The sequence below is a fragment of the Manduca sexta genome, chromosome 8, assembly GCF_014839805.1.
Source record: "Manduca sexta isolate Smith_Timp_Sample1 chromosome 8, JHU_Msex_v1.0, whole genome shotgun sequence".
NCBI lineage: Eukaryota > Metazoa > Arthropoda > Insecta > Lepidoptera > Sphingidae > Manduca > Manduca sexta.
In genome coordinates, this window is record NC_051122.1 from 12,488,111 (window position 1) to 12,515,861 (window position 27,751).

Genomic DNA, 27,751 nt, shown 5'->3' on the forward strand with positions numbered 1-27,751 from the left:
GTTGCGGCCGGCGGGCGGGCGCCCGCGTCTCCACTCTCGCCGTCAGTCATGGCACGCGCCGCGTACACCTCGGTGTCCGCCTTCGCCGCCGCGCTAGCACTACTCGCCGCGCTAGTCGGTTAGTTGCGATCTATTTACATTCCATTTTTGAAATTTATGTTTTCTAAATTCTTTTTTTTATGCCACTATTATATTTGTGATTATAGTTTTTCAAGTTCATTTATTTTTTACTGTAGAGTTTACACGATTATAAATTAATTTCATTTATTTAATAGCATGAAGGTTTTAGTTTTTATAAAGCAAGTCACTTTTTTATACTCTATTGACTAAAATAAGTACAGGCACATACGTAATTTCATTTTTATTTTTAATGTTTATCTCTTTGTTTATTTCGTTACTCTTCTAAAAACAGGTAAGCGAATATATCTTAATTTTAAGCGCAGTGGAAACATCATACTATTTTAATATTATGTTCTATAATTTATTGTATTTCAAATATTATGATTGTGGGAAAATATAAATTTACAACCACCTAAACTTTATACGCTCAAATCTCCTCAATATTGAACCAACTTCATACATTTTTAAAGTATTTTTTTCTTTGATACGTCCAGTGAATAAACCTCGTTTCCCGGAGCGTGTGTAGAGCGTTCGACATAATAAACGCACTCGACACGAGTTGGTCTGAAAAGGCGGAGTGCAAATTAACTGTGCACGTAATTGAATAAAAAGAAATCTGAGAGCCGTCGAAATATACCATATGTGCGGAATATAACTTACAAATATCGCCACGAAAATAAGAGGAAATATTTTTTTAACTACTCTGGTATAGTAAGTAGACTGAGGATGTTTATGAGAGGTTGTCATTTACAATTAGTAGTGTTTATTTTTGATACCTCCGTAAAAATTGAAGTAACTACATATTGCAAATACAATCTCGAAGTATATAATATTTATGAACTAATATATAAAATGTTTAACTCTACAACAGTTGCTTTAACATCTAAATAAGTGTCCGGCAATGGTATTACTATTTTTACTGTAAATTGTTTTTAATATCTTGCAATTCCCTGACATTTATTACACTTTTGATAGTAATTTTCATAAACACAATGAATATGTTATATCAATATTTGGTCAATTTGACAGCAATACAGGACTCTACATTTTTTCTGCTCTCTACATTAATAACTTCTTTTGAATTATTTTAGCACTTATAATACGTGTTTCGCTGCTTACTTATCTAGGAAATTACAACAAACAGCACGTTAAAGTAAAAGACAATTACGTTTTGAGACTGTTTTGAGCCAGTTTAAGCCTTTTTACTGAGTTACAGCGCTCGTAAACTGTAATAGGCAGTTACTTTTAAGTAATGTTAACCGCACTCATATTATGAACTGGTGGCTCTGTTTCGGACAATTAAACCGTGCTAAAGTTTCCAATTCGTTTGTAGTCAAAGATGGCCAATGTTGGACATTGCCGGTTTCCACATTATTTTTAGGTAACAAATTTTCTTTTACTTCCGTATCCCGTAGAAAATCATTTTATACCAACATAACAATTCCATAGTCATTATATGAAAGAAAAAGGAAATATGTGTCTAGATATAATTCTAAATAAAAAAAATGTTAGTTTAAAAACACCAAAGAGAGATTTTTTTATTGATGAAATAAAATATGTTTATTTATTTTCATATATTCGGAGTGCTTACGGCATATATTTTTACGAATAACTATGTGCCGTTTGCTAGCTAATATATACAGAATAAAAATCAAAACCGGAGGAACAATTCATTATAAAGGGCGTTTAGAAAATCTATACTTATAATAAATCTGTAGAGAGGTCAATTCTGTACATGAAATATATTTGCAAAATAACTATCAGGGGGTGATTAGGGATCGATACTGATGCCAAAAATGCAATTAGTAAAATTTTTGTCTGTCTGTCTGTCTGTCTGTCTGTCTGTCTGTATAACCGTTATAGAAACAAAAACTACTCGACGGATTTTAACGAAACTTGGTACAATTATTTGTCATACTCCTGTGCTGGTTATAGTATACTTTTCATCACGCTACAATTAATAGGAGCAGAGCAGTGAAGGGAAATGTTGGGAAAACGGGAGAAGTTACTCCATTTTTAAGCTTCCGTCGCGTGTGCAACCTTAATGGTTAAAGCTACACAGAAATCATGTATCACGGAAATGTTCTCCTTAAAATTATGTAAAAAATATCCCACGACAGCATATGTCTATCTTTTATGGTTGACTCACAATAACACGTGTAACTCCCGATAGCTTAGCAGTTCGAAGCTTTCTCATTATATTTGTTTACTCTTACGTTTATAACACTCTCAGTCATCCCTAATTAAAAAGTTAACATTATTAAATATTCCATAAAAAAGAATCATAGAAATCGGTATAGAAATACCAAAGTTATACATGAAATACGCTAATAATAAGCCATCATGCGTGAATACTGAATCATGCTATAAGGATTATTTTTGTATATATATAAGGTCGCGAACGCACAGGCAGGGGGCTTGCTTGGCACCTAGAGGCTAGCGAATCACCTAGCGAGTAGCTTCGTAAAACGAACATTCTCGAACGTTCGCGACCGGCTCCATTTTTGAAGTCGGAAATCCACGCGGGCGAAGCTGCGAGCGGAAGCTAGTATAAAAATAAAAATCTCAGCGCTGATTGATCGCTCTGCGTAAACGAAATCACTTATTTTCCACTACAATAAGTGTCTTTTACATAAATAACTACACTTTAATAAACTCCCACCCCCTAAAGATAAAAGCCTCATCACTCTCGAATATTATTTTATACACGCAAAACAAAGTGACCTCACCTGATGGTAAGCAAAGCTGTACCTCGATAGAATGTCATATCTAAAATTAGTAGGGACGTTTCAACCTACAATCCAAACCTAAGTAAAATGTTATTGCTTAGAAGAGAGTAATAGTACGCGGCGCAAGAATCAAACCGGCAATTATTACAGCTAACCCACGGTCCACGCCGCTACGAATGCTTTAATATTTTTAATTGGAATTAATCCACCAGGCTAATCCAATATGAGTATAGCGGAACCTCGCCCTCCTACTAGACTTGAATAAAACTAACGCTATTGTGAAATATTAAACGTAAAATATTGTTTCCTCAAAAAAGAAATCCCATGTGAGTTGACGAGTCGGGCTGTATAGTTCAAACATCGATTATACAGTAAACGCTATTTTCAATAAAGAATGCCGATCTTAATATTAGATCAGGTCCTGAAAATAAAACATTCTAAAAAAGTCATTTGTAAGCACGTAAAATTGCTTAGAAAGTTTAAAGTCACGATTAGTATCATTTTACAAAATCCTTTAGAAGCGTCTCACGAGCACTAATGGCTAACGGCATGAACTAAAATTCATAACAGAGTCCAAAAGATTTTAGTTTACCGGACCAAAAGGCATAAGGTATTATTGTTCAACCTTTAACATTTAAAATATTTTATTGTACAACCTTAAACATTTCAAAATTTTACGACAGATTAATACGAGTCCCTCTAAGATTGATTGACGCTTCGCGGTTCTGTGTTTATTCCTTGGCTTTCCTGGTAATGAAAAAAGTTGTAAAGAAAACAGGAACAATATACGTTATTTAAGTTTCCTCAGTATAAACAATACGAAATTCGGTGGTCACTCCTGATTAGCTAGTGGGTCGGCCATCAAGAGAATCAAATAGCTTGTCTCAGTGCTCATATAATTATGCCAATACATTGTAACGATCAAAAACTTATTCACGCAATTTATGGGATATTTCATTACCATATTCCTGGCCCTCAGAGTCCATCCAGACAAAACTCCATAGATAACCTCACACACAGTGATGTCGGACTTTGGATTCGAACCCAGAACCTTCCATTCTACGACCTACGTACGCTGCCACTAGACCAAATGGACGATATCTTTCTCGTCTAATTTCAATATGATACGTATATGAAATAAGTAGTACATGCACTGAAATCCTTAACCTATTTTCTGCCCGCAGCATACACATGTGATTTACTTACTCTTTCTATCTCCTTCGTTATATTGGATTATAAGTGCAATGAGTTACTGAACCTTGGCATCAATAGCCCCTTCATTCACTTAAGTAACACTCATTGCAGTTACCTTTAATATTGGAATCATTTTAACCCAGTGACGGATTTGTCAATAGGCCGCGGCCTAGAGTTGACAGCGGCATAAGGGACGGCATATTTCAAAGTTTCTGAAAATTACGTAGGTCGGTCCTTTTTTTCGTTGTCCATTCTGTTATGTACGAATTGGTTGCCATTTTTTTTGCTCCTACAAAATAGGCTCCCAGACGCGGGATATGCGGGACGACACAAACTAAGTGGCGTATACTTACGTGCAAATCCGGCTCGATGGATGTACTGAAAACTTTTATTCAGCCAATAATTATAAACACAATTTCCAATGTAAATACAAATTTGGTAACTATATACAAGACCAGAGTACTACGATAGTGAAGTACAAATGTTTTGGGTACCACGTTTTGACAGTACCTACTATACTGATCAAATCCAGTGTATTTTACTTGTATACAAGAATTTATTTGAGCCACAAAGCTGTAAGTAAACGGAAATATAAATTACCAGGGCGGTAGAAACAGCAGGAGATATCGTTTTGTTTTACTGCCTTAACCGCTGCCTCAATAACCGATTTATGTCCGTACCCAATGCCGAAATTCCATGCATTCCATTGTACTACAGAAGAATTTTCCAAGTTCATTCAATGAAAATACTTAACTTCGTTAAACTGCTATCCACTCTGGTATTATAAATAGTTTTAAGGGTTAACTTCTAAAAATCTTGAACTGAAATTTTACTTATAGACATTTTAAATAATAAGGAATACTTACATAATATTTTAAATAAAATATTTGCACATACACACAAACAGTCACGCTTTTAATCCATGAAAGTTTCTGCAGAGGCGCGACTGGTGTACGATCCTCCGTTGCGCATATTCCGTCCCATGATGTAATAGACCAGCCTGCTGTATCGGGTACAAGTTCCAGACTCTAGCCTGTTACTGAATATAATAACCCAATATCCCTTTGCCCGACCCGAGAATCGAACCCGAAAATACAACTACGCCACCAAGGCAGTCGAATAAAATAAAATATTTCACCAGGAAGTACAAGTGACCTACAATTTATAACCCACATACAATAAAATACAATATATCGTGCACACATGAACCAACTTATCTTGTCGACCGGTACTTGCAGTCGACAATGAAAAAGTAAGTGAAAAGAATTGCTAATAAAATATTAACTTACGTTGGTCCCACGGCACAAAATATTTACGATCCCATGAGATTAGCATCTACAGCTTACAAGTCATTAGCAGTTAACCCTGTACTGCATGATCTCAGAGTAAACTGTCTGGGTGGTAAGCGCAATGCAGTATCTTGCAGTTCTTTGTGATAATATAACAGATGTGATGAAACACATCACGCTTACCTCCGAAAGGGTAGGTAAAGGTTCAACTAGGGTAACCACTTTTCACCAAATAGTTTCCGTCCCATGATATGATTGGGAGCGAGTCATGCCCTTATCAGCAAGTTAAACTCCGGCTGATACTGAGCTGAATAACACAATATCTTTGCCCGAACCGGGATTCGAACCCTGAACACAGCGGTTGCCTTAACACGCACGCAATACAACTACGCCACCGACGCAGTCACGCTTACGTATAATAGAAATCTGTTGCTTAGTACATTTACCTTAATCTAAAAGATCCAAACTCTTCAATATCATTAAAAATACACATTGTTGACTACAGCTTTGATGCAGAACTCTATTCAGCACGCTTATACACTGCCATAAAGGAAACGATTACAAATCTAATTAAAACTAAACAAAAATGACAGTCCATTATGTATCCTTGACCCACGAAGGTAAAAAAAAATGTCAATTAAAAAGCAATAAACACGCTACGAAAGTTAGTTGTGTCTGTTCAGTAGAACGTAAACAAACCGAAGTGTTATTTAATTTATAGTAAATAATATCATCCCTGTATTATATACTGCCTACTGCTCAAGTTTTCTCTACTATTGAGAGTAGAAATCTCTACTTGTTTAGGCCTTAGTCCAGCACGCTCGCCTAGTACGGATTGACAGACTTCACATGCTTACTTTTTAAAATCCTTTTTGGAAATTTTTTAGGTGTTCAGGTTTCCTCGGGATGTTCTCTTTCACCGTTAAATCAAACTATAATTGCTAAACTATTAAATGTTAAGTCTCATAATTATGATTTCTTACGTTTACTGGAATGTTATATATTGATTTTTATATTATAAATTTCTCCCGACGTTTCGTAGACTGCAGCCTGCACAGTCACGGGGGACTATGGTGTTGGTCGTCCGAAAAATTAAAGTTACAATTTCTACCTACATTTTACAATTATACAATAATTTCCTCATAATATCCACTAATTACTCTGGCTCTAAATACAATGGTGCTTGTATAATGTTACTGGGCGGCAAAATATACATTACGGCTATATCAACTCAATTGGGCTCTTACATACGTAGAATCGAAACTAGAATATTGAATGCTATCCTCAAAAGGCATACATATAATGACCTTGTGAAACGATCGTAATAACTTATTAATACCGACGCTTCTAGATTAATTCCACAGTGAGTGCTAGGGCTACCCCTAGCATTATACTACACAAAATACACTAGAAATATGAACTCAGATCATTAATTGCAGGTGCAACTGTATATTTATTGATACCAATATAAATAAATTTTCGATGAATACAAACATAATGGAACAGCAGTAATTTACTACCCCTTAATCACTATAATGGGACTGTGGTGAATAAACTTCATCAATAGAAAGATAAAAATAACAATAGAAACTCAATTGAAATGATATTGATACACGAAGATACTTTAATAGTTCTTTAACTTATACACGCGTGGTCAAGTTGTACTGTGAATTCCTCCTAGTTAATTTGGGGCCAAGACAGAAAATTTCACCGGCAATCAGCCAGGTACCCAAGAGAACAAGTATAAGAAGAAGAGTAGTGCACAAGTGTGTGTATAATACACAGGTGCACTCTCTGTTCCTTCACTCTCATAGTCCGGTGAGACATGACACGAGCATGACATGGAACGAGATCAGGCGCAGGACCAATAACATTAAGTGCTTTCCGGGATGCGGGGTTATCACACCGCGAACTTCCTGATTCCGAGCCGCGACTTAGTCATTTTCAAGATAGGAAAAACCCAGATGCAATTATTTTTGGTTAGACCGGAGATTCAAACTCAGGACCTCAACGGCGTAGTCGTACTCGTACTTTATAGCCATCGCAATTGCGCCACCGAGGCAGGCAATGTAATTGAGAGGTTAGCCGTAAGGAGTTCAAATCCCAGAACTACCAATCGACACAGTCTATTTTTTATTTGTGAATATAACGATTAACCAAAAGAAATTGTTTGATAGTCTGTAGTATTAAAGACAAAAGTGGTTATCATCACACTGTCTATTTATGCCACCAAGCACTGTGCAAGCATGGTTTCGATTTGGAGAATAAACGCAGTAAATTACAAGCCAAAGCAAGCAGCAAGACTCTATATTGTTTCGAGTGACGAGCGCAATATAGAGTCAGAGAGGGATATTTATTTGAAAGTTGTGACGCTTATCATCAAACGAATAGCTTGCTAATTTCTTTATCTGACCGATGGTATGATATATTCTATATCCGCCCGATTAGTGACCACCATACACAATGTGTTAAAACCCTTCATAATGGCCCACGTAACTGTGTCGCGTTCCAGGATCAGCCTGCGTATACCCAGTTCCAACAGGTTGGCATAGTCGTATTTGTTGTAAATATGGTATATGTTCTTAGTAATTAAATAAAGTTAGTAAAAAGATGTTATTGACATGAGTGTTTATTTCGGACTAAAGAGAAGTAACTATGGCAAACAAAACACAAATAGTTCTAAAAATAGAACATATAAAAAATAATAAGTCACGACGAAGGTTACAATCTCCAACAGTATTAACAGCCGAGGGGTAATCACCTCTCGTCAGTCGACATTCTATGGATCCCACTCTACTTACCATCAAGTGCAGAGGGGTTAGTTTGCCGTCAACGTTTAAAAAAGTCTATTAACTAATTATTATTAATTAAAAATCGTCTTCTACGACTTCGTTCCCAAAAACCGTGCAGGTTTTGTAGACCATACGCAAACCTCTAAATAAGTACAGATTCATAAAATAATCGACTATGATCAGAAAGAAGCATTATATTAAGCATCAAGAAATGGATATTTCAAACAGCAAGGGGTAATTGAGTGTTAGAAGTGGGTCAGCGAGCGTGGGGCGCTCATCCGTCTGTTAACCCACAGTTTATACAATAACTGGCAACTAATAACATAACTAGTTAATGGGTCAGTTACCTACGCGTATTGTTGATCTTTGTCTGTAACTTAGCAGTTCCAACCAGGATCTGAAGATGGTCTCTCGTATGCTTTTCGAAGGCATGTAAAATCTGGCAACCTGCACTAGGTCTAAGTGGTGATTAAACCTGCTCAGAGACAGGTGAACTTAGAACACAAAGTTTTCGCCATGTGTCTCGTTCCATGTTGTGATACGGGGCAAACCTATCGCCACATCGAGCAGAAATTTATAGTTCGAGCTGATACTAAACAGAGAAGCCTAATAATATCACTTTTCCCACCCCCGAATTCAGACTTGGGACCTGAGAACGGCGACGTATTTCGAATGCAATACAAATACGCCATGAAGATTATACATATAACTTCTATTTCAGTTAAACAATGTAAAATTATAAACCTGGCCTGTTTCCCAATAACCGCCCCGCTTTACACCAATAAACAAACTATCAATCATATGTAAACCGTGTAACAATGTGACAGAGTGAAGATTCCGCCGATATTGCTCATCAGTTCTCGCCTGTCAAACTTGAATGACAGATCGTTAAGATTCCCCGGTTATTAGCGAGAGATGATTTACAAGCCGCCGCGCCATTTGCAATATTTTAGGAGATATGTAGATTTGGAATGCTTTTAAGATTTAAGAGGTGTAACCTTTAAGATTATTATACCCAATCACCCGATATAATATCTCTGGTAGTCTCTGGTTTTATCACAAAATATGTATATCTAATGAGACTTAAAGCCTAACGCCCAATGACTAATTGACTGCTTTGGAAACATAAGTTCCTAATATTAATATCTCAAACTTTAAGCCTCACACCCTCTTCCAGTTTAACCATGAAAAATAGGCAATGTATCAGTGACTTTTGGGCAGTTAATTTTTAACATTTAGCCTCCCTCAGCCCCTTTTCCCCTTCTCAAAAAATACTAATTATAACAGAATTATGCTTATATAATTATCCTTCTATTTTCGTATCTCATTAACGTGAAGAATCCTGGTATCTCTGACCTGGCAGTGGGGAGCTTGGGGCTGTTTACAGTATCGATTGGTGAAGGGTAATGGGGCTGACTGTCCGTCACGCCACCGCGTCACGCGAACAGCAATCACGCTTGCAAACGTTAATAATTTATGTCAGTCTTAAGGTTACTTGTTAAGAGTGACAGTGACGGGGACTGATGACAGGGATGGATGTATGGGAAATCAGTACAGTAAATACTATACAATCAGTACAGTAACTATTTGCTATGTATTCAGCTGGGAAAAACTAGAGGAGATTGTTTGAAACGACACGCACGCGCTAACAACCCCTTATCAGGGAGAACTTTAACAATATTGACTACGTCGTGTGGCCAGAATTGCCCTTCTGGTATTGCTCTTTACAACCATCAAAGAAAATGTCTCAAAACAATTTGCAAGAGTTAACGCTGTTTAAATCTTTTGTATGTAACAGGCCAATGATTAATTGAATGAATGAATGATTGTACAGGGTCATTTTGACATTGCGTTATTAAATGTGTTAGAAAAAGGTACATTTCTGGATGGGATCACCTGTTGACAAAAACAGTTTAATGGCATGTAGAACTGTTTCTACAGACTAATGCCGTGACACAAACTATTACGGTGCCTCTCTTAATGAAGTTGTATATAAAATTAATTACAAAGTAATGGTAGATAAAAAATTAACATCCTTACCTACATTTACCTTACTAATAAATGATACTAACTGACCACTGTTGCTTGCGATTCTGATAATTCTTATTTCCGCGAACCGACTTTAAAGTGGACGGAGCTACGGGTAAAATAAACAGATAATTTATGAGTAAAAATACTGATTGAAATAGAAATTCAAAAATACTTGGTTTAAAGTTTAATCTTAACTGATACGAGCAATTGATTATACAAAATAGTTGTCTATCGTGTCACCACGTTAATTCCTTATAACGATAAATTAATTCCATCGAAAGCTCCAAGCGTCCTTAATCCAGCCTCTAAGATAGATGACTACCGCTATTCAATTAATTTAGATTTTCGATCAAAATAGAACCGATCTTAATCCATTGAGGGTGACAAAATAGGGAGAGAAATACTGATAAAGTTTCCTTTGTATTTGCATGAACATTACTCATATACGCAATCAATGCACAAACTTTTACTTTCTCTCTGAGATGCGTTCAATCGAGTAAACGCGTAACAAGCTAACATGCGCCAAATGTACACACACATGAACACCGGGGGACACCTGAGAATGGGATACTGGAAACCTCGGGCTTAGCGACTGCAAGGGCCTGTAGGAGAGATAAGAAAGTGAGGGGAAGAATAGAAACCTTCATTAGGATGGGCAGAGGGAAGAAGGAGAGAAATGCCCTAATAGGCCCCAAATTCGAATAATCAACCGTGAGATATACGCACTACTGTGTACCTAGAGAGTGAGAGTTCAGTAGTGTCGTAGGTGGCATGCAGTTTGTAATTAGTATTTTTATAGCTTTGGCTCGCAACTTCACCCATATCCGAGAAGATTGCACTACAGTACTTAGTGATAATGTAGCTTCCTACTGGTAAAAGATTTTATAGCATAACAGTAATACCATCGTTTAGCGTGTTAAAACAAACAAAATCTTTAGCTTTATACAAAGATTGATACAGAGTCGTATGTGACCATAATTTTTTTTATTGCCTAGGCAGACGAATCAAAAGCCCACTAAATGGTAAGTGGTCGCTGTCGATCATGGACTCCGCAATACCAGGAGCACCACCAAGCCGCTATCACATATTTTTTTAATTGACTGCTTTTTCACATTCAGTTGTACAAAAACAAACAAAACTAAACTGTAATAACATGATCATAATACTAATTAAAAGATAAAAATCCTATAAAGAATTAAAGGACCTTAATTACAATAAAAACTTGTTAATGGCGGGGTTGAGATCGGGATAACATTTTCATTATCGCAGCGCTGAGCTAATTAGTGAGCACTCGGGATTAGGGACGCTTCGGGAACTAACGTTAACAACAAAGGGAACACGTTGTGGTGTTTAATTTGTAAATCAGTTAAACTAACTTATTTACAAATTTACAATAAATCTATAGTTTATACTAATATATAAAGCTGAAGAGTTTGTTTATCAGAACGCGCTAATCTCAGGAAATATTAAATCAATTTTGATTTTTTTTTCACTAATAGGGAGCTACATTACTCTTAAATGCTATTGGCTACTTATTATCGCGGAAAAACTTTTACACGTGTGCGGAGCCGCAGGCAACAGCTAGTATTTCTATGCATAACAAAACTTAGATAGTTGAGCAAGTTCTTAAATTTCTGGTAAATCTTATATAGATAAGGAAAAGTACTGCTAAACTCTCCTTGGATTGGCACAGATACTGGTAGAAGAAAACCTATGAATTTTACATACGACCTTGAGAGAAAAAAGAAACAAATATTGTTGGAACAATATTAAGACTATTAAAAATTACAGCTGATTTGAAAAGTCATATTTCCCGAATCGGAACTGCTTCCAAACATTTATTTACCTGCTCTACCACAAAAGCCTCTAAATCACACACAATCGTTCAAAGGACATTTGTAATAACACAAGCGCAATGGCTTCGGTCCGTCACAACACGAGCCAAGTTTTTCCTGCGATTCATTACAATTTCTTACATGTATAGCGTCGGGAGTGGATGAGCGCCATTTATCTTCCCGCAGACTTTCTCCAGCGTTGATGATAAATACACTTCACGTTTGCAGTGGCTTTATCCAGTTCTGTTGTGGAGACTCGTAGCGAATCATTTTTTTTATCTTTATTTAAGGATCTTGTACGTAATCTCACGTATCTCCGTACGTTTGCTTTCTCGGGTGTTTACTCACTTTTCCTAATATGTAAATGACAAGTCAGCACTATAAGTATCTTAGTTTCATTGCGGTGTACTGTTGGACAACAAATTGTCAGCATCTGCATGATATTTAAAGCTTTGCGGCTGGGGCGATTTGTGTCTCGATAAAATGATTTGTAATTTGAACAGCACAGAGCGTCTCCACTACTTGTGTACGGGTAAACTTATCTTGGACGGGGATGAACTATTATAATACTCGAATTCAGTAATACTATCTTGATCAAATGACTTCACTTACTGTTCAATAGCTGTATACCTGATGTTTAATTATAGGCAGTCGTATCGCTTTGTCAGGTAAGTGACTTGCTGGCATATCTAAAAGTATAAAAGAAGAATTACCAAGCACTACATAAACATCAGCAATAAATTACCCTACTGTAAACTAATATCATTATCGTGCAAACAAGAGTCCCGCAATCTTCCTTAAGGACCTAACGAGGGGAAAGGTCAACCACTGCGGTGTATGATAAACGCATTACTTAACAGGCCCTCGGCCTAATATCCTCTAATGTTGTCGCACACTTATCGGCCTGAACGTAGCGATAAATTGCCTCAAATATTTTATAATGTACTTGAAAATTTAGGGCCGTGTATGACGTCCGTGTAAGACGGTTTTTTTATTTTAAAGCTGTAATGTCTGGTAACATTGGCGCTGATCAACAAAATTTTACCCAAGTGCTTGAGGCCACTTTTTATCCTGGTAAAATACTTAAGCCTGGGCAAAAATTGATTATAAACAAAGAGCCTAAGGGTGATGCCTAATCTCACACACTACAAAATTTTCGGCGAGACAGTGGAGGCCGGAAGATCTTAAAAGATCGCTACAGAAAACATAGATTGATTTAACATTTCAAATTCACGATAATCTTGATACTGTTTTGACAGATATTGTTGTTTATATAAACGTATTATGCTGTAATAAAAATGTATTATGTGACGTCAACGTAATCTAATTAATTATTCTAATAGCGATCTGGTTTGGGGACGATGAGTGTGCGACTACCCTTACCTCACCAGCGTGCGTCATCGGGTAATTGGCCGGGACACATTTGCAACGTATTACGTGGCCCCTGGAGTCTCTTTACTTAGTGATTATGGGGAAATTGGGCTAATGTTTTTGTAACCTCGACTTTTTTATTCCATAACTCAACATGAAAATCACCTTATTTTTACAACGTATTTAAGTTGTGACAAGGTTCAGATCTCTATTCGGATAGCAAGCAATTGAAATTGCGTTCCGAAATATTTGGCGATTATAGATATGGCGATAGGTTATAATATAGCATTCTGTAACACATCATTGGACGGAAAAAGTCCCGCGAGGGTATACTACTGCACCTTTGAAGATCTGTCTATCCCTTCAAAGAGCGTGACTACGAGTGTGAGTCTTTACTTGATACAAAACTCATTAATATAGCTATAGCAGACGAATTATTTTGTTTTTCAACGTAGCGGTGTTTATCTAAGCTAGTGTCTACAAATATCTATTCCAACGCGTTCTAATATAAAATAAATAAAAAAATGTTTCACATATTTACGTGAATGAATTACACAACTCAATTTATAATTTTCGCAAAGTATTTATAACAATATAATGTCCGTGATAAACGTATTTCTGTAAAAACCACGTACTTCAGCCAACACGGAACACAAATGATATGAAGCGAAAACAATTTATAGCTCCCGGTAGACACAACATTCCCAATGATTTGTACAATATTATTAATACGTAAGGTGACATAATTCAATTTCCTCTGAGTTTCTTCAGTTATGTAAATATAAGTCACGCAGACCTTTTTGGCGGGAAAATGGCTTTACGATGTCAGGTTATCGGGCCAAATTCTACGCCGATTTGAGCTAACTAATATGCGACGGACCTCTCTAACGTATGAGAGACGAGAAAAGCAATATCCCAATTGCTTATCAACCTTGCTGCATCTGCATAGGGAGTCTGTCATTATGAGGCTAGTTATGAACTTCAGCACTAACAAATGTCTTCGATTGCTTGTTTTAACACGTGATTATCTATTTACTGATTTCTACCATGGTGGTTAACATCACCGTACCAACTAAAACTTCGAAATTCTTCCTCTCTCCCTTAAACAGAACGCCGCGGTGGAGGCATATGCATGTAACCGCAGCTCTCGCTAGATTGGCTGCTGGGCAGAACCTTTCGCGGATATCCTGGACACCTACTTTATCAGTCAAACCTGCCACAAAAGCTATCATCTAAGGCAATAGTGACCTAGGCAGTCCCGACCCATACAAGTCAATATTCAGATATGAAACAATTTGTTAAATATTTGTCTTATTGCGGAAAGCGAGCCTACAGTCTCCACTCCACAGTCGGCTTCTTGCCACTGCGTGATGATAACTAAATTATCTAATAATAAGAAACGTAAATGTGTCAGTGTGTGATGCTTTGTTGATATAATGAGGTAAAAAAATGTTTTCTGTACCATATTTTTGGACCGTACTAAATAGTTTCTTTTATCTTCGAGCCCGTGAAACATCGTAGATTTTTTTCCTGAATTACTGAATATTTTTTACGTTTTCTTTTTAAAAACACGAATAGCACGCGATTGACCGGCAAATATCATTCAGCCGTCAAATTCACAAACAAATCCACGACCGATTAGTGCATACGAAAATAGTTCTTCGTAATATTTTTCTTTTATTGCATAAAGTGTTGAACTCGCAGTGGCCGTGGGTGTGAAAAACACGGATATAAACACTGGACTAGGAACAACGTAGACTCCCACACTCGTAAAGGTTCATCTAATGCATTCAGTAAACCGTAGAATGTCTACAGCTACCCTTCTGCTTACTGGCACGTCATATTGATTTCGCTGCACCTCATCGTAAAGAGGCGTCTCAAAAAAATATCGACTGACGAGGGATGATTATCTCGTCACAATTACTTATACCTGTTCGAAATCGGATGTATAGGATACGTTGCTTACTGCCTGAGCAGATATTGGATTCACCACCAACTTTGACGGATTTATTCCTGTATTAACAATAACATTGCAACTGTTTACTGGTTCTGACGGATTTATTCCTGTATAACATTGCAACTGTTTACTGGAAGACTGGCATAATTATGTCACTTTGTCGTGCAAAAAAAAGTATTACCACCATGCGTACACTCGTCATTCAGTTCGAACGAGCGATTGATTTTTATATTACTGCCATTAAAGCCGACCTACATTCTATGTTATGAGCCCATAATTACCACATAACTATGCAGGCTTGCAACCAGATGTGACGCTCCCATAAACGCTGTGGTTGGATGGCCTCGCGTTTAATATGAACGAATCATGTTCAACGTCTCACTAATAAGAGTTATAATTCTATGTTTAATTAGATGTTTCGTATTCTGACATGAGATTGAAAGCTGGGACTCTTCGCTGCAACTCCTGTGCCCTGTAGGTGTAGTGGCAGTAAAATATTATAAAGTATGGATCGGGAGGGCCTCGGTTTGATTCTAAAGGCGCGAGGGCCAATTGATGATTGACTAACCGGTTCATGAACGTTTGATTCCGAATGACGATAGCATGATTTGTAGGTTGATATCCATAAACTGCAATTATTTACTTTCCTTATTGCCCGGAAACTCATCCACTTCTGGTATTACGATCGTTTAATGGCGATAGAAATCGCTCATCGAATGAAGACTTTGCGCCTTTCAATCTTCACAATAAAAAAACAACATGTAAGCAATGTAATGCGATGTTAAGGGGCCGGGGGGCTCAATTTTGGCAATAAGCAACCTTGATAAACAATTCATGTAATATTAGTATTCTGAAACTTGGGTACAGTGAGCACTCTCCAACGAACACCAATTGCTTCTTTATCAAAAATACATGGTAATTTCGTGCTATCAAACAGGGCAGGACTCGATACGGGATCTGGGAAGTTTTTCAGAATTCCTACTTACTTGATAGTGAATAGTGTGGATTGTGATAGATGTAATGAATAATTTTTATTTTTTCACGATGTAATATCTAGTATGAATTTACTTAACTGAATCTTATGTACATGTTCGTAAAAAAATGTTATCTAAACGAATGTTAAAAGTAAAATGTTTACAACTTTAATTAGTTAAAATGTTACCATTGGAATTCCTTATAGCGGTAGGACAAAAAGCCAACAGTCGAAATAATATTAATTATAATATAATAGTACTGAATATTTTATTATTTAATTTTTTATTAAAAACAATGGTCTCACAAATTATTCAGTTAAAAGGACTTTCTCGTGGGATAAGACAAATGATGTCCTCCCAAATCCGCTCCATTCAAGCGAATATTTAAACAAAACATCCGCTTGGAATATCTGTTAAAATATTTATAGGGCCCAAGGACGGCCTTCAGACGAAAGGGCAAGGTTATTCACGAAATAGTGGCCACGAATTAGTACCGGCTATAATTGGTTGGGACGTCGCGGAGAAAGTTATTGAATTTCCAAACTGTCGCGGTAGTGTTCAAACAATTAAAATAGGGTCTAATATAGAGTGACAGAAGCTACACTTCAGTAGTATATGGTTTTCAATTAGTTCTTCTTCTTTAATATTAGGTCTTTAAAGATTAATTCTCGCATATTTCGCTTTAGAATAATAACTATTTTGCCAAAGTACAAAATACAAAATCTTTAAATGGTTCTGTCAGTTGCCATATTTTAATTAAAGAAAGTCGAAAACCATTGGTCAAAAAAATATAGGACACAAATTTCAATCCTGAAAACCTCAAAGAAACAAAAACCTCTCACAAATATTCTTCAGAACCAACTCCACTCATGAGGAGATAATAGTTGACGATTTTACAAACACTTCGTGTTCTTTGATTTCACTTTTTACTAGTTTCACAGTTTGCGTAAAACATTAAAAAAGCTTACATTACGTCGACATTTACGACCACACATCACAATCTTCAACGAACGCGTTAAACTCAAGAATCATTAACTTCATAGCGTCAAAACAAATGGACATGATTTCTGCGACTTGCGTCATATGTAATGCTATTAGTGTGACACGTGACATGGCTCGCTGCCAAGTGTGATGTAAAGGGCCTCTTAACCCACTGCCCTCTGCTGGTCAAGTGCAGGGTCACGGCTTAGGTCATTCACTAGGTAGCCCCAGGGCATACGTGCCTTCATGGCGGACCAAAAATTATTCTCCATCATAATTTAGATTTCGCGTTGTATTTTTGTTGTCATGACAAATGTTGAGATAACATTGGTCCAGAACTACATTAATTATTAATTTTGTTAGATTTCTCGTTTGGAAATCTCGGGCAATATGCGTCTAAAATGTTAAGAATATGAAAAAATTACACGATATCATTTTTATTCTTATAATAATTTTATTTTTCAAAAGCACAACATCCCCTAATGCTATCACCTATAACTTCAGTACGCCAGGGTGCATAGCCGATAAGAGATGCATTTTAAAAACCATGGGTCCACCGATCGAGTCCTATAGCGTATCTTTTTGATATTCATTTCCCCTGTCTAGACGGTTCTTAGACAGACAGCCAATAATGTCCATAATTCATAACATGTCTGCTTTGAAGATGCTTCTGATATGATGGATGGAGAAACTAAAAGCGTCGTGCAAATAATTTATTGAGTGTTGACGAAAATACATTCTGTGCGAAGTGGACTCGACTAATACCTTTAGTAAAATTGTATTTAGTATAAGGAACCCTTTCAAATTATGTTTTAAAACGACAATAACGGCTCAAGATGCTACAATATTTTTTTTTTACTTAGATTAAAAAAACTATTTTAACCGAGCTCATAAAAGCAGGTTATTAATTTGACGTGTATTTTTTTATATTTGTAACCTCAGAACTCGATAATTTATAAACCATTTTGGAAAATTCTCTTTTGTACGGACGAATTTACCTCCAGATTGGTCCCATAGATTTATTTCAAAATCGTTTCAGTAGTTTGGTTTTAAACTAAAATAACTAGAATAATTATGTCATCCAAGTAAACTAAATTATCTTGACATAGATTTAGTTATAATTATGTCGAAACTCCATTTCCTACGAAGTTCCTTTTTGATTACTATATTATTCAATTTCTTCATCAATCAAATTTATTTAAAGAATATTTTTACACGTACGCACTGAGTTAGCGCTATAAAATGCCAACACATTTCAACTTAAATTAAATTTTATACGCAATTTAAGTAAAGCGAAACAACCTCAGGGGCTTAGGTTAATTAGTACTCATTTAATTCTATAACGGCGGCTTGTGAGGCTTCAGCCAATGCTGAGACTATTTTAAGCATTATTAATTTAAGTACTAACATACTCGTTACTAGGTTGTAGCTATGAGTATTTGGCTGGATGAATATGATCAAGTACTAGGTACCATCGCTTTGTCTATTTTTGCTGCATCGATTGTGGGGTATAGGACATTGAAGATTAAAACTTATAAAATAGACATTACAGGTCATTGTGAGACTTAAAATCTGATGCCTCATGGTAAAAAAGTCCATGCAGCATATGTTGTAACTCATGGTTTTATGGCATCAATCATTAAATTACAATGTATTTTAAAATAATATGTAATATTAATGGTAAACATACGTAATGATACGAAATATCATTTTAGGAATATTTTAGTCATTTAGACTGGCAACTTTATTACATATCAGTGCTGTAATGGCTCATTTCACAGCTGTGTTACTGGCAATTCTAATTTTGACATTGTGTATAAGCGACGCAATATTACGACTTGGCCAAAACACACACGAGACATTTTAAAACTCATAAATTATAAGTTGAAATTAGTGTGCCGGCGGACGCACAATAACTCCTACGCGCCGCCATTTTACTATTATATTTAATACTTTTTTTACGCGCTGATACTGCCCACGGCTTTACGTCTCACGAGTCAACCGGGTGTTACAAGTTTCCTTTGCGGTTATATTTTTTGTTCTTTAGTAGAAAGCCACATTACGTCATTATATTATTATAAAGGATACGTTTGGTTCCGGGACCTATAAATAGACATCCAATACGACAGCTCGATGCAATTCTGACACAAAGTAACGCAAAATTTTGTTGATCTACAAAATTTGAACTACATTGCACTTAGTACAAAATGCAGCTTTATTACTTCATTGTGACGAAAAATGACTACAATATTATATCTAAGTAAATGTATTACATTGGCAATTTATTTTAAACAAGCAGCAATATCCGACGTTTCTTTATCTTTGCTAGGCACGTACTTGTAATGGTTGGCAATTCTTTTAATTGCATTAGAGTCTGGAGAATACCTACGCCACGATGTTGGTGTGCGCTGTTAATCCTTCTTGGCGGTAATTAATTCAGTGTGATAAACCAGCTGGATTACGTATCCTAGATTTCAGTACATGGATTAGCAACTGTCACTAGATAGGAAGATAAGACCTTTATTCCACGCTAGAAAGTAGTGTTAATAAAACCACTATGACGGATCACTGTTATTTAATTTGATATCTTAAACATAAACTTAAAGAACTACATTATTGTGGCTGCTCGCCGGCAGCCCGTGACAGGAAGAAGGAAGTGGAGGCGTGTTGCCACAAAAACAAATTAAATTACATATAAACAAATGTTACCCTAAACAAATATAAATGTACCCATTCAACATGCCTCCCTTACATTTATATTTTTAACTAAATCATATCATACACTACTCATATCAAGTATTTTAAATTAAAACAATAGCTCTATAAACATTACCTTCAGTATAACATATTAATTGTAACTTTTTTTTTTTATATTACAATTATCATCTTTTAATTAAACAATTTAAACCAATATTTATCTCAACATAATATCCATCTGAAAGATAATTTACTTTTACAACAACTTTAACATATCTCTAAATTTATTAAATTTATTACTTCCCAATGGTTTTGTTAAAATGTCAGCTATATTTTGATCAGATGCAATTTTTATAACATCAATTAAACCAATTTTAACACTTTCATGAACAAAATGATAATGAACTTCAATATGTTTTGAATTTTTGTGAAATTTCCGTATTTAGCAATAATTTGAGCTCCAATATTATCTTCATATATTTTTTACAGGTTTACAATCTTTCTGACAAATCTCATTAATTAAACAAACTATAAATTTAATTTCAGTAACAGCTTCTGACAGCGCAATGTATTCAGCAAATGTAGATGACTTTGTTACACAATTTTGTTTCTTTGATTTCCAAAATATTACATTCCCAAACAGTCTAATTACAAATCCTGTTGTTGATTTCCTACTGACAATATCTCCTGCAAAATCTGCATCTACATAACAATCTAACATATCAGAATTTATATTCATGTTATAAATTAATTTTATATGTTTTGTTAAGTAAAGATATTTAAGTACTTCGCAAAGCATATTTAAAATGTGTCTCATTATAGCAATTTTGGAATCTACTCAAATAATTAACACTGAACGATATATCTGGTCTTGTACCTGAACTAATATATAAAAGTGCTCCAATTAAATTTCTATATTTTACATTCTCATTTATATTACAGTTTTCTAGTTTAAGATTTACTTCCATTGGTGTAGTATATAACTTTGTATTTATTATATTATAACGCTTAGCTAATGATTCTATATATGATTCCTGACTCAGTGTCATAGTCTTATTCTTTTTATAATCATAATCAATATGTATTCCAATGTATTCTTTAACTTTACCCATATCCTTCATAGTAAATTTACTTAACAGTTTGTTTTTAATATTACTCATTACCTTTTCATCTTTACAACATATTAACAAATCATCAACATATAACAAAATGTATACACTCACATTAGTATCCAATTTAAAATATAAACAAAAGTCATATTTACTTCTCTGAAATCCAAGACTAGTTAAAAACTTATTGACACATTCATACCAAGCCCGAGGGCTTTCTTTTTAAAGCTCATATAATGTTTTATTTAATTTATAAACTCTATCAGTGCCATCATCATAACCAATTGGCTGGTTTACATAAACTTCAGATAAAATTTTACCATTTAAAAGCAGTTTCAACATCCATCTGATGTATATTAAGATTATTTTGACAACAATAAGACAATAACAATTTTAAAGTTTGCATTTTAGCAACGGGTGAATATATATCATCAATAAAATCTTTTTGTTGAAAACCTCTTACTACTAACCTAGCTTTAAATTTATTTTCGGCTTTCTTTCTGTATATCCATTTCACATCTAAAGGCTGTTTGTCTGCTGGTTTACTTACAAGTCTCCAGGTCTCATTTTTTGCCAAACTGTTCATCTCACGATTCATAGCCTCAGTCCATTCTTTTGCTTCATCGCTAGTTATTGCCTCCTGAAAATTATCTGGAATCATAGCATCACAATAGTTAACAGTTATACAATAATAACCAAATTCTTCATCAAACCGAGTTGGTGGCTTGATTTTACGCCGATTTCTTGTTTCAATTACTTTATTATCATCATAACTTTCATTTGTTTCAGCATTCAAATCTTCATTAATTTTCTCATTATTTTCTTCTGCATTAGTCTCTTTCTTCTCTTCTATAATTTTCTCTTCCAATTTATTCGGCTGGCTATTACTTTTATCATTTTTCTCTCTATTATCATCGAGACCAATACACATTACATCATCTTCAATTATATCACAATGTCTTGCTACAACTATTCTATTGTTTATTAATACTCTATATCCAACATCTGTATAGCCCATTAGTATGCCAAGCTCGGCTTTCCTGTCCCATTTACATTTTCTCTTTTCCTCTGGTGTTCTAACAAATACTTTACTTCCATATATCCTTAAATTTTCAATGCTTGGCCTTTGTTTGAAAAATATCTCATAAGGCGTCTTCCTTTCTATAGTGCCATTTGTTAATGTTCTATTCTTTAAATAAGCTGCGGCCATAACCACTTCAGGCCAAAATCTTTTATGCACTTTTGCCTCTGCCAATAGACATCTTGACATATCCATTATTGATCTATTGAACCTCTGCTGTGCCATTTAATTCATGCACATATGGCGGACAAGATTTAATCATAATTCCCTTTGATCTTGCAAAGTCAAACACTCTTTTATTAATGTATTCCTTTCCATTATCACATCTCAATTCTTTAATATTTTTCCCAGTTAAATTTTGTATCTCATTAACATACTGCATTAAACAATTATATACTTTATCTTTTGACGGAATACAATAAACTTTTGCCAACTTACTATAGTCATCTATAAAACTTAAGAAATATTTTTCACCATTAAAACCTGTAGTTCTGTGTGGCCCATTTAAATCTTTGTGTGTACAATTTCTAATATATCCTGTGCTCGTTTTCTATTATTTTTAAATGGCAAGTTATGCATTTTATTTTCAATACATATAGCACATTTCATGTACTTACATTCAATCTCCTTTGGTAATCCTTTCAATAATTCACTTGTACACATAGTATTCAAATTGTTAAAGTTTATATGACCAAGCATCCTATGTAATTTCTCCTTCACTGTCATACTTGATTTCTTCACTAAATTAGCATGTAATGTACTTGCATTTATATAACCTTTTAATTTATACAGTCTATCTTCTTTCACTGCTATAGCTATAATAGTTCCATAGACGTTATATATTTTTGATTGTCGTCCCCTGGAAACAATTTTATGATTGTCTGTAATCTTTGAATAGCTCAATAAATTTGCTTTCATCTCTTTGACATAGAAAACATTGTTCAAAACAACTTCAGACTTTTTCCATAGACCATAAAATAAGTTTGTATATTTCCGACCTTTGTAGCTTCTAATATTCTTCCATCACCAACTTTTACTTTAATAGGTTGTTGTAATATTTCACATGAATGATAGTACTCATCAGTATTAATTATATGATCTGTACAACCACTATCTAATAACCAAGTTAAGTGGCCAGACTGCTCAATATTATATATTTTACTTGAAGTTGAAACATTATTATTCTCAATAGTTGCAAGGAAATTATTACCACCACTCTCATTACTGGGTTTATTATTATAAGTTCTTCCTCTAATATTTCTTGAATTATAATATGATCCACGTTGATGTCCACGATTATTATTAAATCTAATAAATCCATTTCCTCTACCACTGTTAACATTTCTGTGTCGACAATCTCTTTGCATGTGGCCAGGTTTTCCACAGGTAAAACATTTAAAGTTTTTATTAGGTGATGCAGAACTACTAGTGTGAGCTTTAAAAACAAAAAATACACTTACTTGCGAATAGTTCGATAATTTTATTGCTTCTACATTGTTGCGACATATAATCTGTAGTGCCGATGATTTCTGCAGGTACATTTCATCAAATTTTGCCAATATTTTGCATGCGGAATCTAAGTCGCATATATATTCGAGTTGCTTGTTGCTTATTGCACTATAAATGTAGTTCGTTGCCTGGATATCCATCTCTTCCCACTTTGCAACATCATCCGAATCATTTTTGATTCGTATGGCAGCTTCTTTACATTTCTTAAACTCCAAAAACTTAAGTATACGTATTTTCCAGCTACTATAATCCGATCCGTCGAATATTGGAATAACTGCGTCATTGCATTTAGTAAACGCCATTTTTGCTTATTGCATATATAGCACGTTTCCACTTTATTTGCGAAAATATCTTCTTTTCTTCTTTGTATTTGCAGGCAACCACGCTCTGCTACCATGTTAATAAAACCACTATGACGGATCACTGTTATTTAATTTGATATCTTAAACATAAACTTAAAGAACTACATTATTGTGGCTGCTCGCCGGCAGCCCGTGACAGGAAGAAGGAAGTGGAGGCGTGTTGCCACAAAAACAAATTAAATTACATATAAACAAATGTTACCCTAAACAAATATAAATGTACCCATTCAACAAGTAGAATTTTAATATCTGATTTATTACATGATATCAACGTATCGATAAGCTTGTCTCGGATTTACAATCCGTGACGAATTTAGTTTTAGTTTAAAACACGGGTTTTCCCTGGCTATCCCTTTGAAGTTGGATAAATTTATGGGCTCATGGCCGTACATACCAGAGGTAGGCAGGAGAACGCTGCTAAATTAATTATTCTAATGGATTATTTGGAATACACCTATAAAGTATCACCTTTGCCAAGATTCAAAACTTGATATTTGTTCCGTGGGCTGAAAGCTAAGTACTTCCATTCACCAGTTTATACTACTCTACTTATATGCGTTACAAATAAATCAAATTCAAACTAAGATATACCATAGAACAAATGGCTTGCTGATGCCAGATCGTATATCAAACAGCACTTCATAAAATAAGACAAATGGAAAGATTATTGGCTGCTGGAACTCCAAGCTGGGGCAATAAAACTGATAAGGAACCAAGTGCGAGCGGGAAGAGGGTTATGTATTGCGACGGTTTTATCTATTCTCGATAATAACATAGTTTAATGTTATTTAAAAAATAAACTACTTTGAAATATCCTGGGTGAGGAGGCAAATAAAACGCATAAAGAAATAGATAGCGCCTTGAAGGTGTAAATTAGCAGAACTATGTTAGCACCCATAGGGTACGGAACCCCAAGATGAATTCTTAAACGAATTTATTATATATTTGTTTATACTGGCGTCTAATGAAGATTTTGCTTCTAATATCCATAATTTTAATGTGTTTAATTTTCCAAAGTCAATATAACCTAATTTTAAACGAAATTTTGGCAAACTCACCCGTTTCTAGAAAGTTTGCTAACTCTTACAATTTCTAAAAATGAAACGTACTTTATAATATTTATTGCAAAACAATCATACTAAGTACCAATTCAATTTGTGCCAAAAGGAATATTGATTTAAGTCATCTACTTCCGATATTAAATCGAGAAATAAATTAATTATAAAACGATTGAAATAGCCAACTGCATAGTAGTATCTGCCCATCTAATAAAAGGCTATCATAGGGTTATCAGAATAATTAATACCAGCTTTAATGTATTCAATATTTTTTGAATGCGGAGCAAAAATCTCTGTAACCTCTCCACTTTTTTTGCTTTGAACTCTTTCCTTTTAAAAAAATATTACTGATATATTTTGTTTCATTAGTATAATATACACTATATACTTAGCTCATCATATATGTACATATGTATTGTAATTCCAGGAAAGTTGTTTTTCTATCATCTAGCAGGTCCATTGAGGTGACGAGATCCTTAGAAACATTTTAATACTTATTAACAAGATTTTCACAAACAATAATAAATTGAAGCTGTCAGATGATCTCCTTTGCCTGACCTAGTAACGCAATAGAAACCCTTACCATAATTCTTCATTCCACAACTTTCTTTAGAAGTAATATTGCTTTTGTCCCCAGCGTGCGAGGAAGAAGACTGCATAGACTGGGAAGGGAAGTCGGTGCAGCACGGGCTGCTTTACGTACCTGGCCCTGGAGTGTGTTCGCTCTGCGTGTGCTACCACTCAGAACCGATGTGGTGCAAGGCAATATACTGCGACCCGCCTTATGTGAGTAACAGTTATTTTTCAGCTAAATAGCACGTCACATTAGCTATGTTAAGGCAAGATGCGATAACTAGACAACCTAAGCCCATCATATAGGCCGGCATAATTATATCGACGAATCATCATGATTGATCGATACTCTTGATGAATGATGATGACTTTGATTGGTCGATACTCTATCCAGACCCTACTCCGCCTACCATCAGATGCAGTGGATAGCTTTGAGCCAGTACAAAACTGTAGAAACTCCAAAAAATTAAATATGAAGTAGGTAAATTGATTGTGGCCAAAGCTAGTCGTTGGGTCTCCTAGCAAAATATAAATCTGCCTTATTGGATGTTCCGGAAGTAAATTCTTACACCTTACATTTATCTCACTATTTTATTTGCCATGTACAATGCTCGTTATTTAGTCAGGTACAGAAAATATTAAATAGTAGATCATCCCACTACCAAGCTAATAAATGTTTAAGAATAGCATGATCACTTCCCAGTAGAAGCTAATAACATAAGTGGCCATTGTAACAATCTTATCTGCCATAACACTGGCTGCATACAATAAAGAAATCATTAAGAACAATAAAACAATCATTAGAACACTTACATTTTCCAACAGTTTTGCAAAAACTTCCGCGTGGGTGAGCGATGCTGTGAGTTCGAGTGCCTAGACCCTCCCGAGAGGACACGAGGTACCGCGAGAGGCAACGGCTTCGGGCCCTGATCTTATCAGGCAACTCCTCCGCGCCACATCATGGACCTTCCATGGAGTTGAAGGCCGGAATATCATTACTAGCTGTTGCAGTCGCCAGATTTGTATGAAAATAAGTTAAGGAAAAGGGTGTTGAAAAAATGTCAAAAACAAATAAGGATTTGAAAACGTATGGAATAACCAATGTTATGAAATTATCTTATGAAAAATACGGCAAAAATCATATGACGTATACAAACTACTTTGAACTTTGTGGATTAATTTTGTCGCAAAATGCACTGGAAGAGAAATTGCAACTGTGCCAACACTCGTCGGTGGGTTCTGTATATGATATCTAGACACTCGAAACTTTGCCTTCACTGTAGTTCATGTTATGAATTTCAACTGCCTTACTACTAACTATAACTACCATTGTTATTTTTGTTTCGTAATTGGCAACATTTTGTTCGAAATGTTCACCGAACGTTATTAAGTTTATAAATACGCGAATGGCTGAGGTGTATAAAATGTTTGAACTCTAATCTAATTAGGAAATATACCATTGGCCAATAAGCTTAAAATATTTTACTGTTTTAAACTGAGTAAACTTCTATTTTGATATTGTACTTTGATTTAATGAGTCCTGCTCCATTTTAACAATAAATCTAGTTAGGACTAGAAACATATCAGTTGGAAGTCAGTGAGGTCTGGTCACATTCGTATATCCGCCGATTTGTAGATGCAGGTCCCCTCTTAAATTAAGGGGAGATTTGGGCCACGGTCACCTATGACGATACAATATAGCTCGGGTTGTTGCTCCCAGCTAATTGGTTCGGAATCTCCTGTTCTACCTAAGCGAAGTTTATTGTGACGTCCTAACTTACGACCTTTATCTCTAGGGCATTTAAAAAAACTGGTGCAGCTACCACTGAACATAGGCAGGCAGATGTTTTATTAAGGAAACTTAAGTTTTTTAATAGGCGATTACTAGAAAATTTTATAAACAAAAATGAAATTACCAACTAAATATTAAAAGCCGTTGCCATATCGTGTAATTTATTTTTAATTAAAAATAGCTGCTGTCAACTTTGCTCCTTAAAGCCATAACAAAAAAAAATAATGAAATCTAGTTCGCGCGGTCGTGAACCCCGCCATGATGAATAAACCATAGACACGCAACTCTGTTTTACGA

The 27,751-nt window shown here is 35.2% G+C and overlaps 1 non-coding gene across 1 annotated transcript; it reads left to right on the forward strand.

Moving 5' to 3' along the window:
* Positions 1 to 26,854, forward strand: LOC115444790. Its single transcript, XR_005112006.1, has 3 exons — positions 1 to 118; positions 25,727 to 25,875; positions 26,488 to 26,854. It is a non-coding gene; the product is annotated as an uncharacterized LOC115444790 (transcript).
* The last annotated feature ends 897 nt before the right edge of the window (positions 26,855 to 27,751 follow it).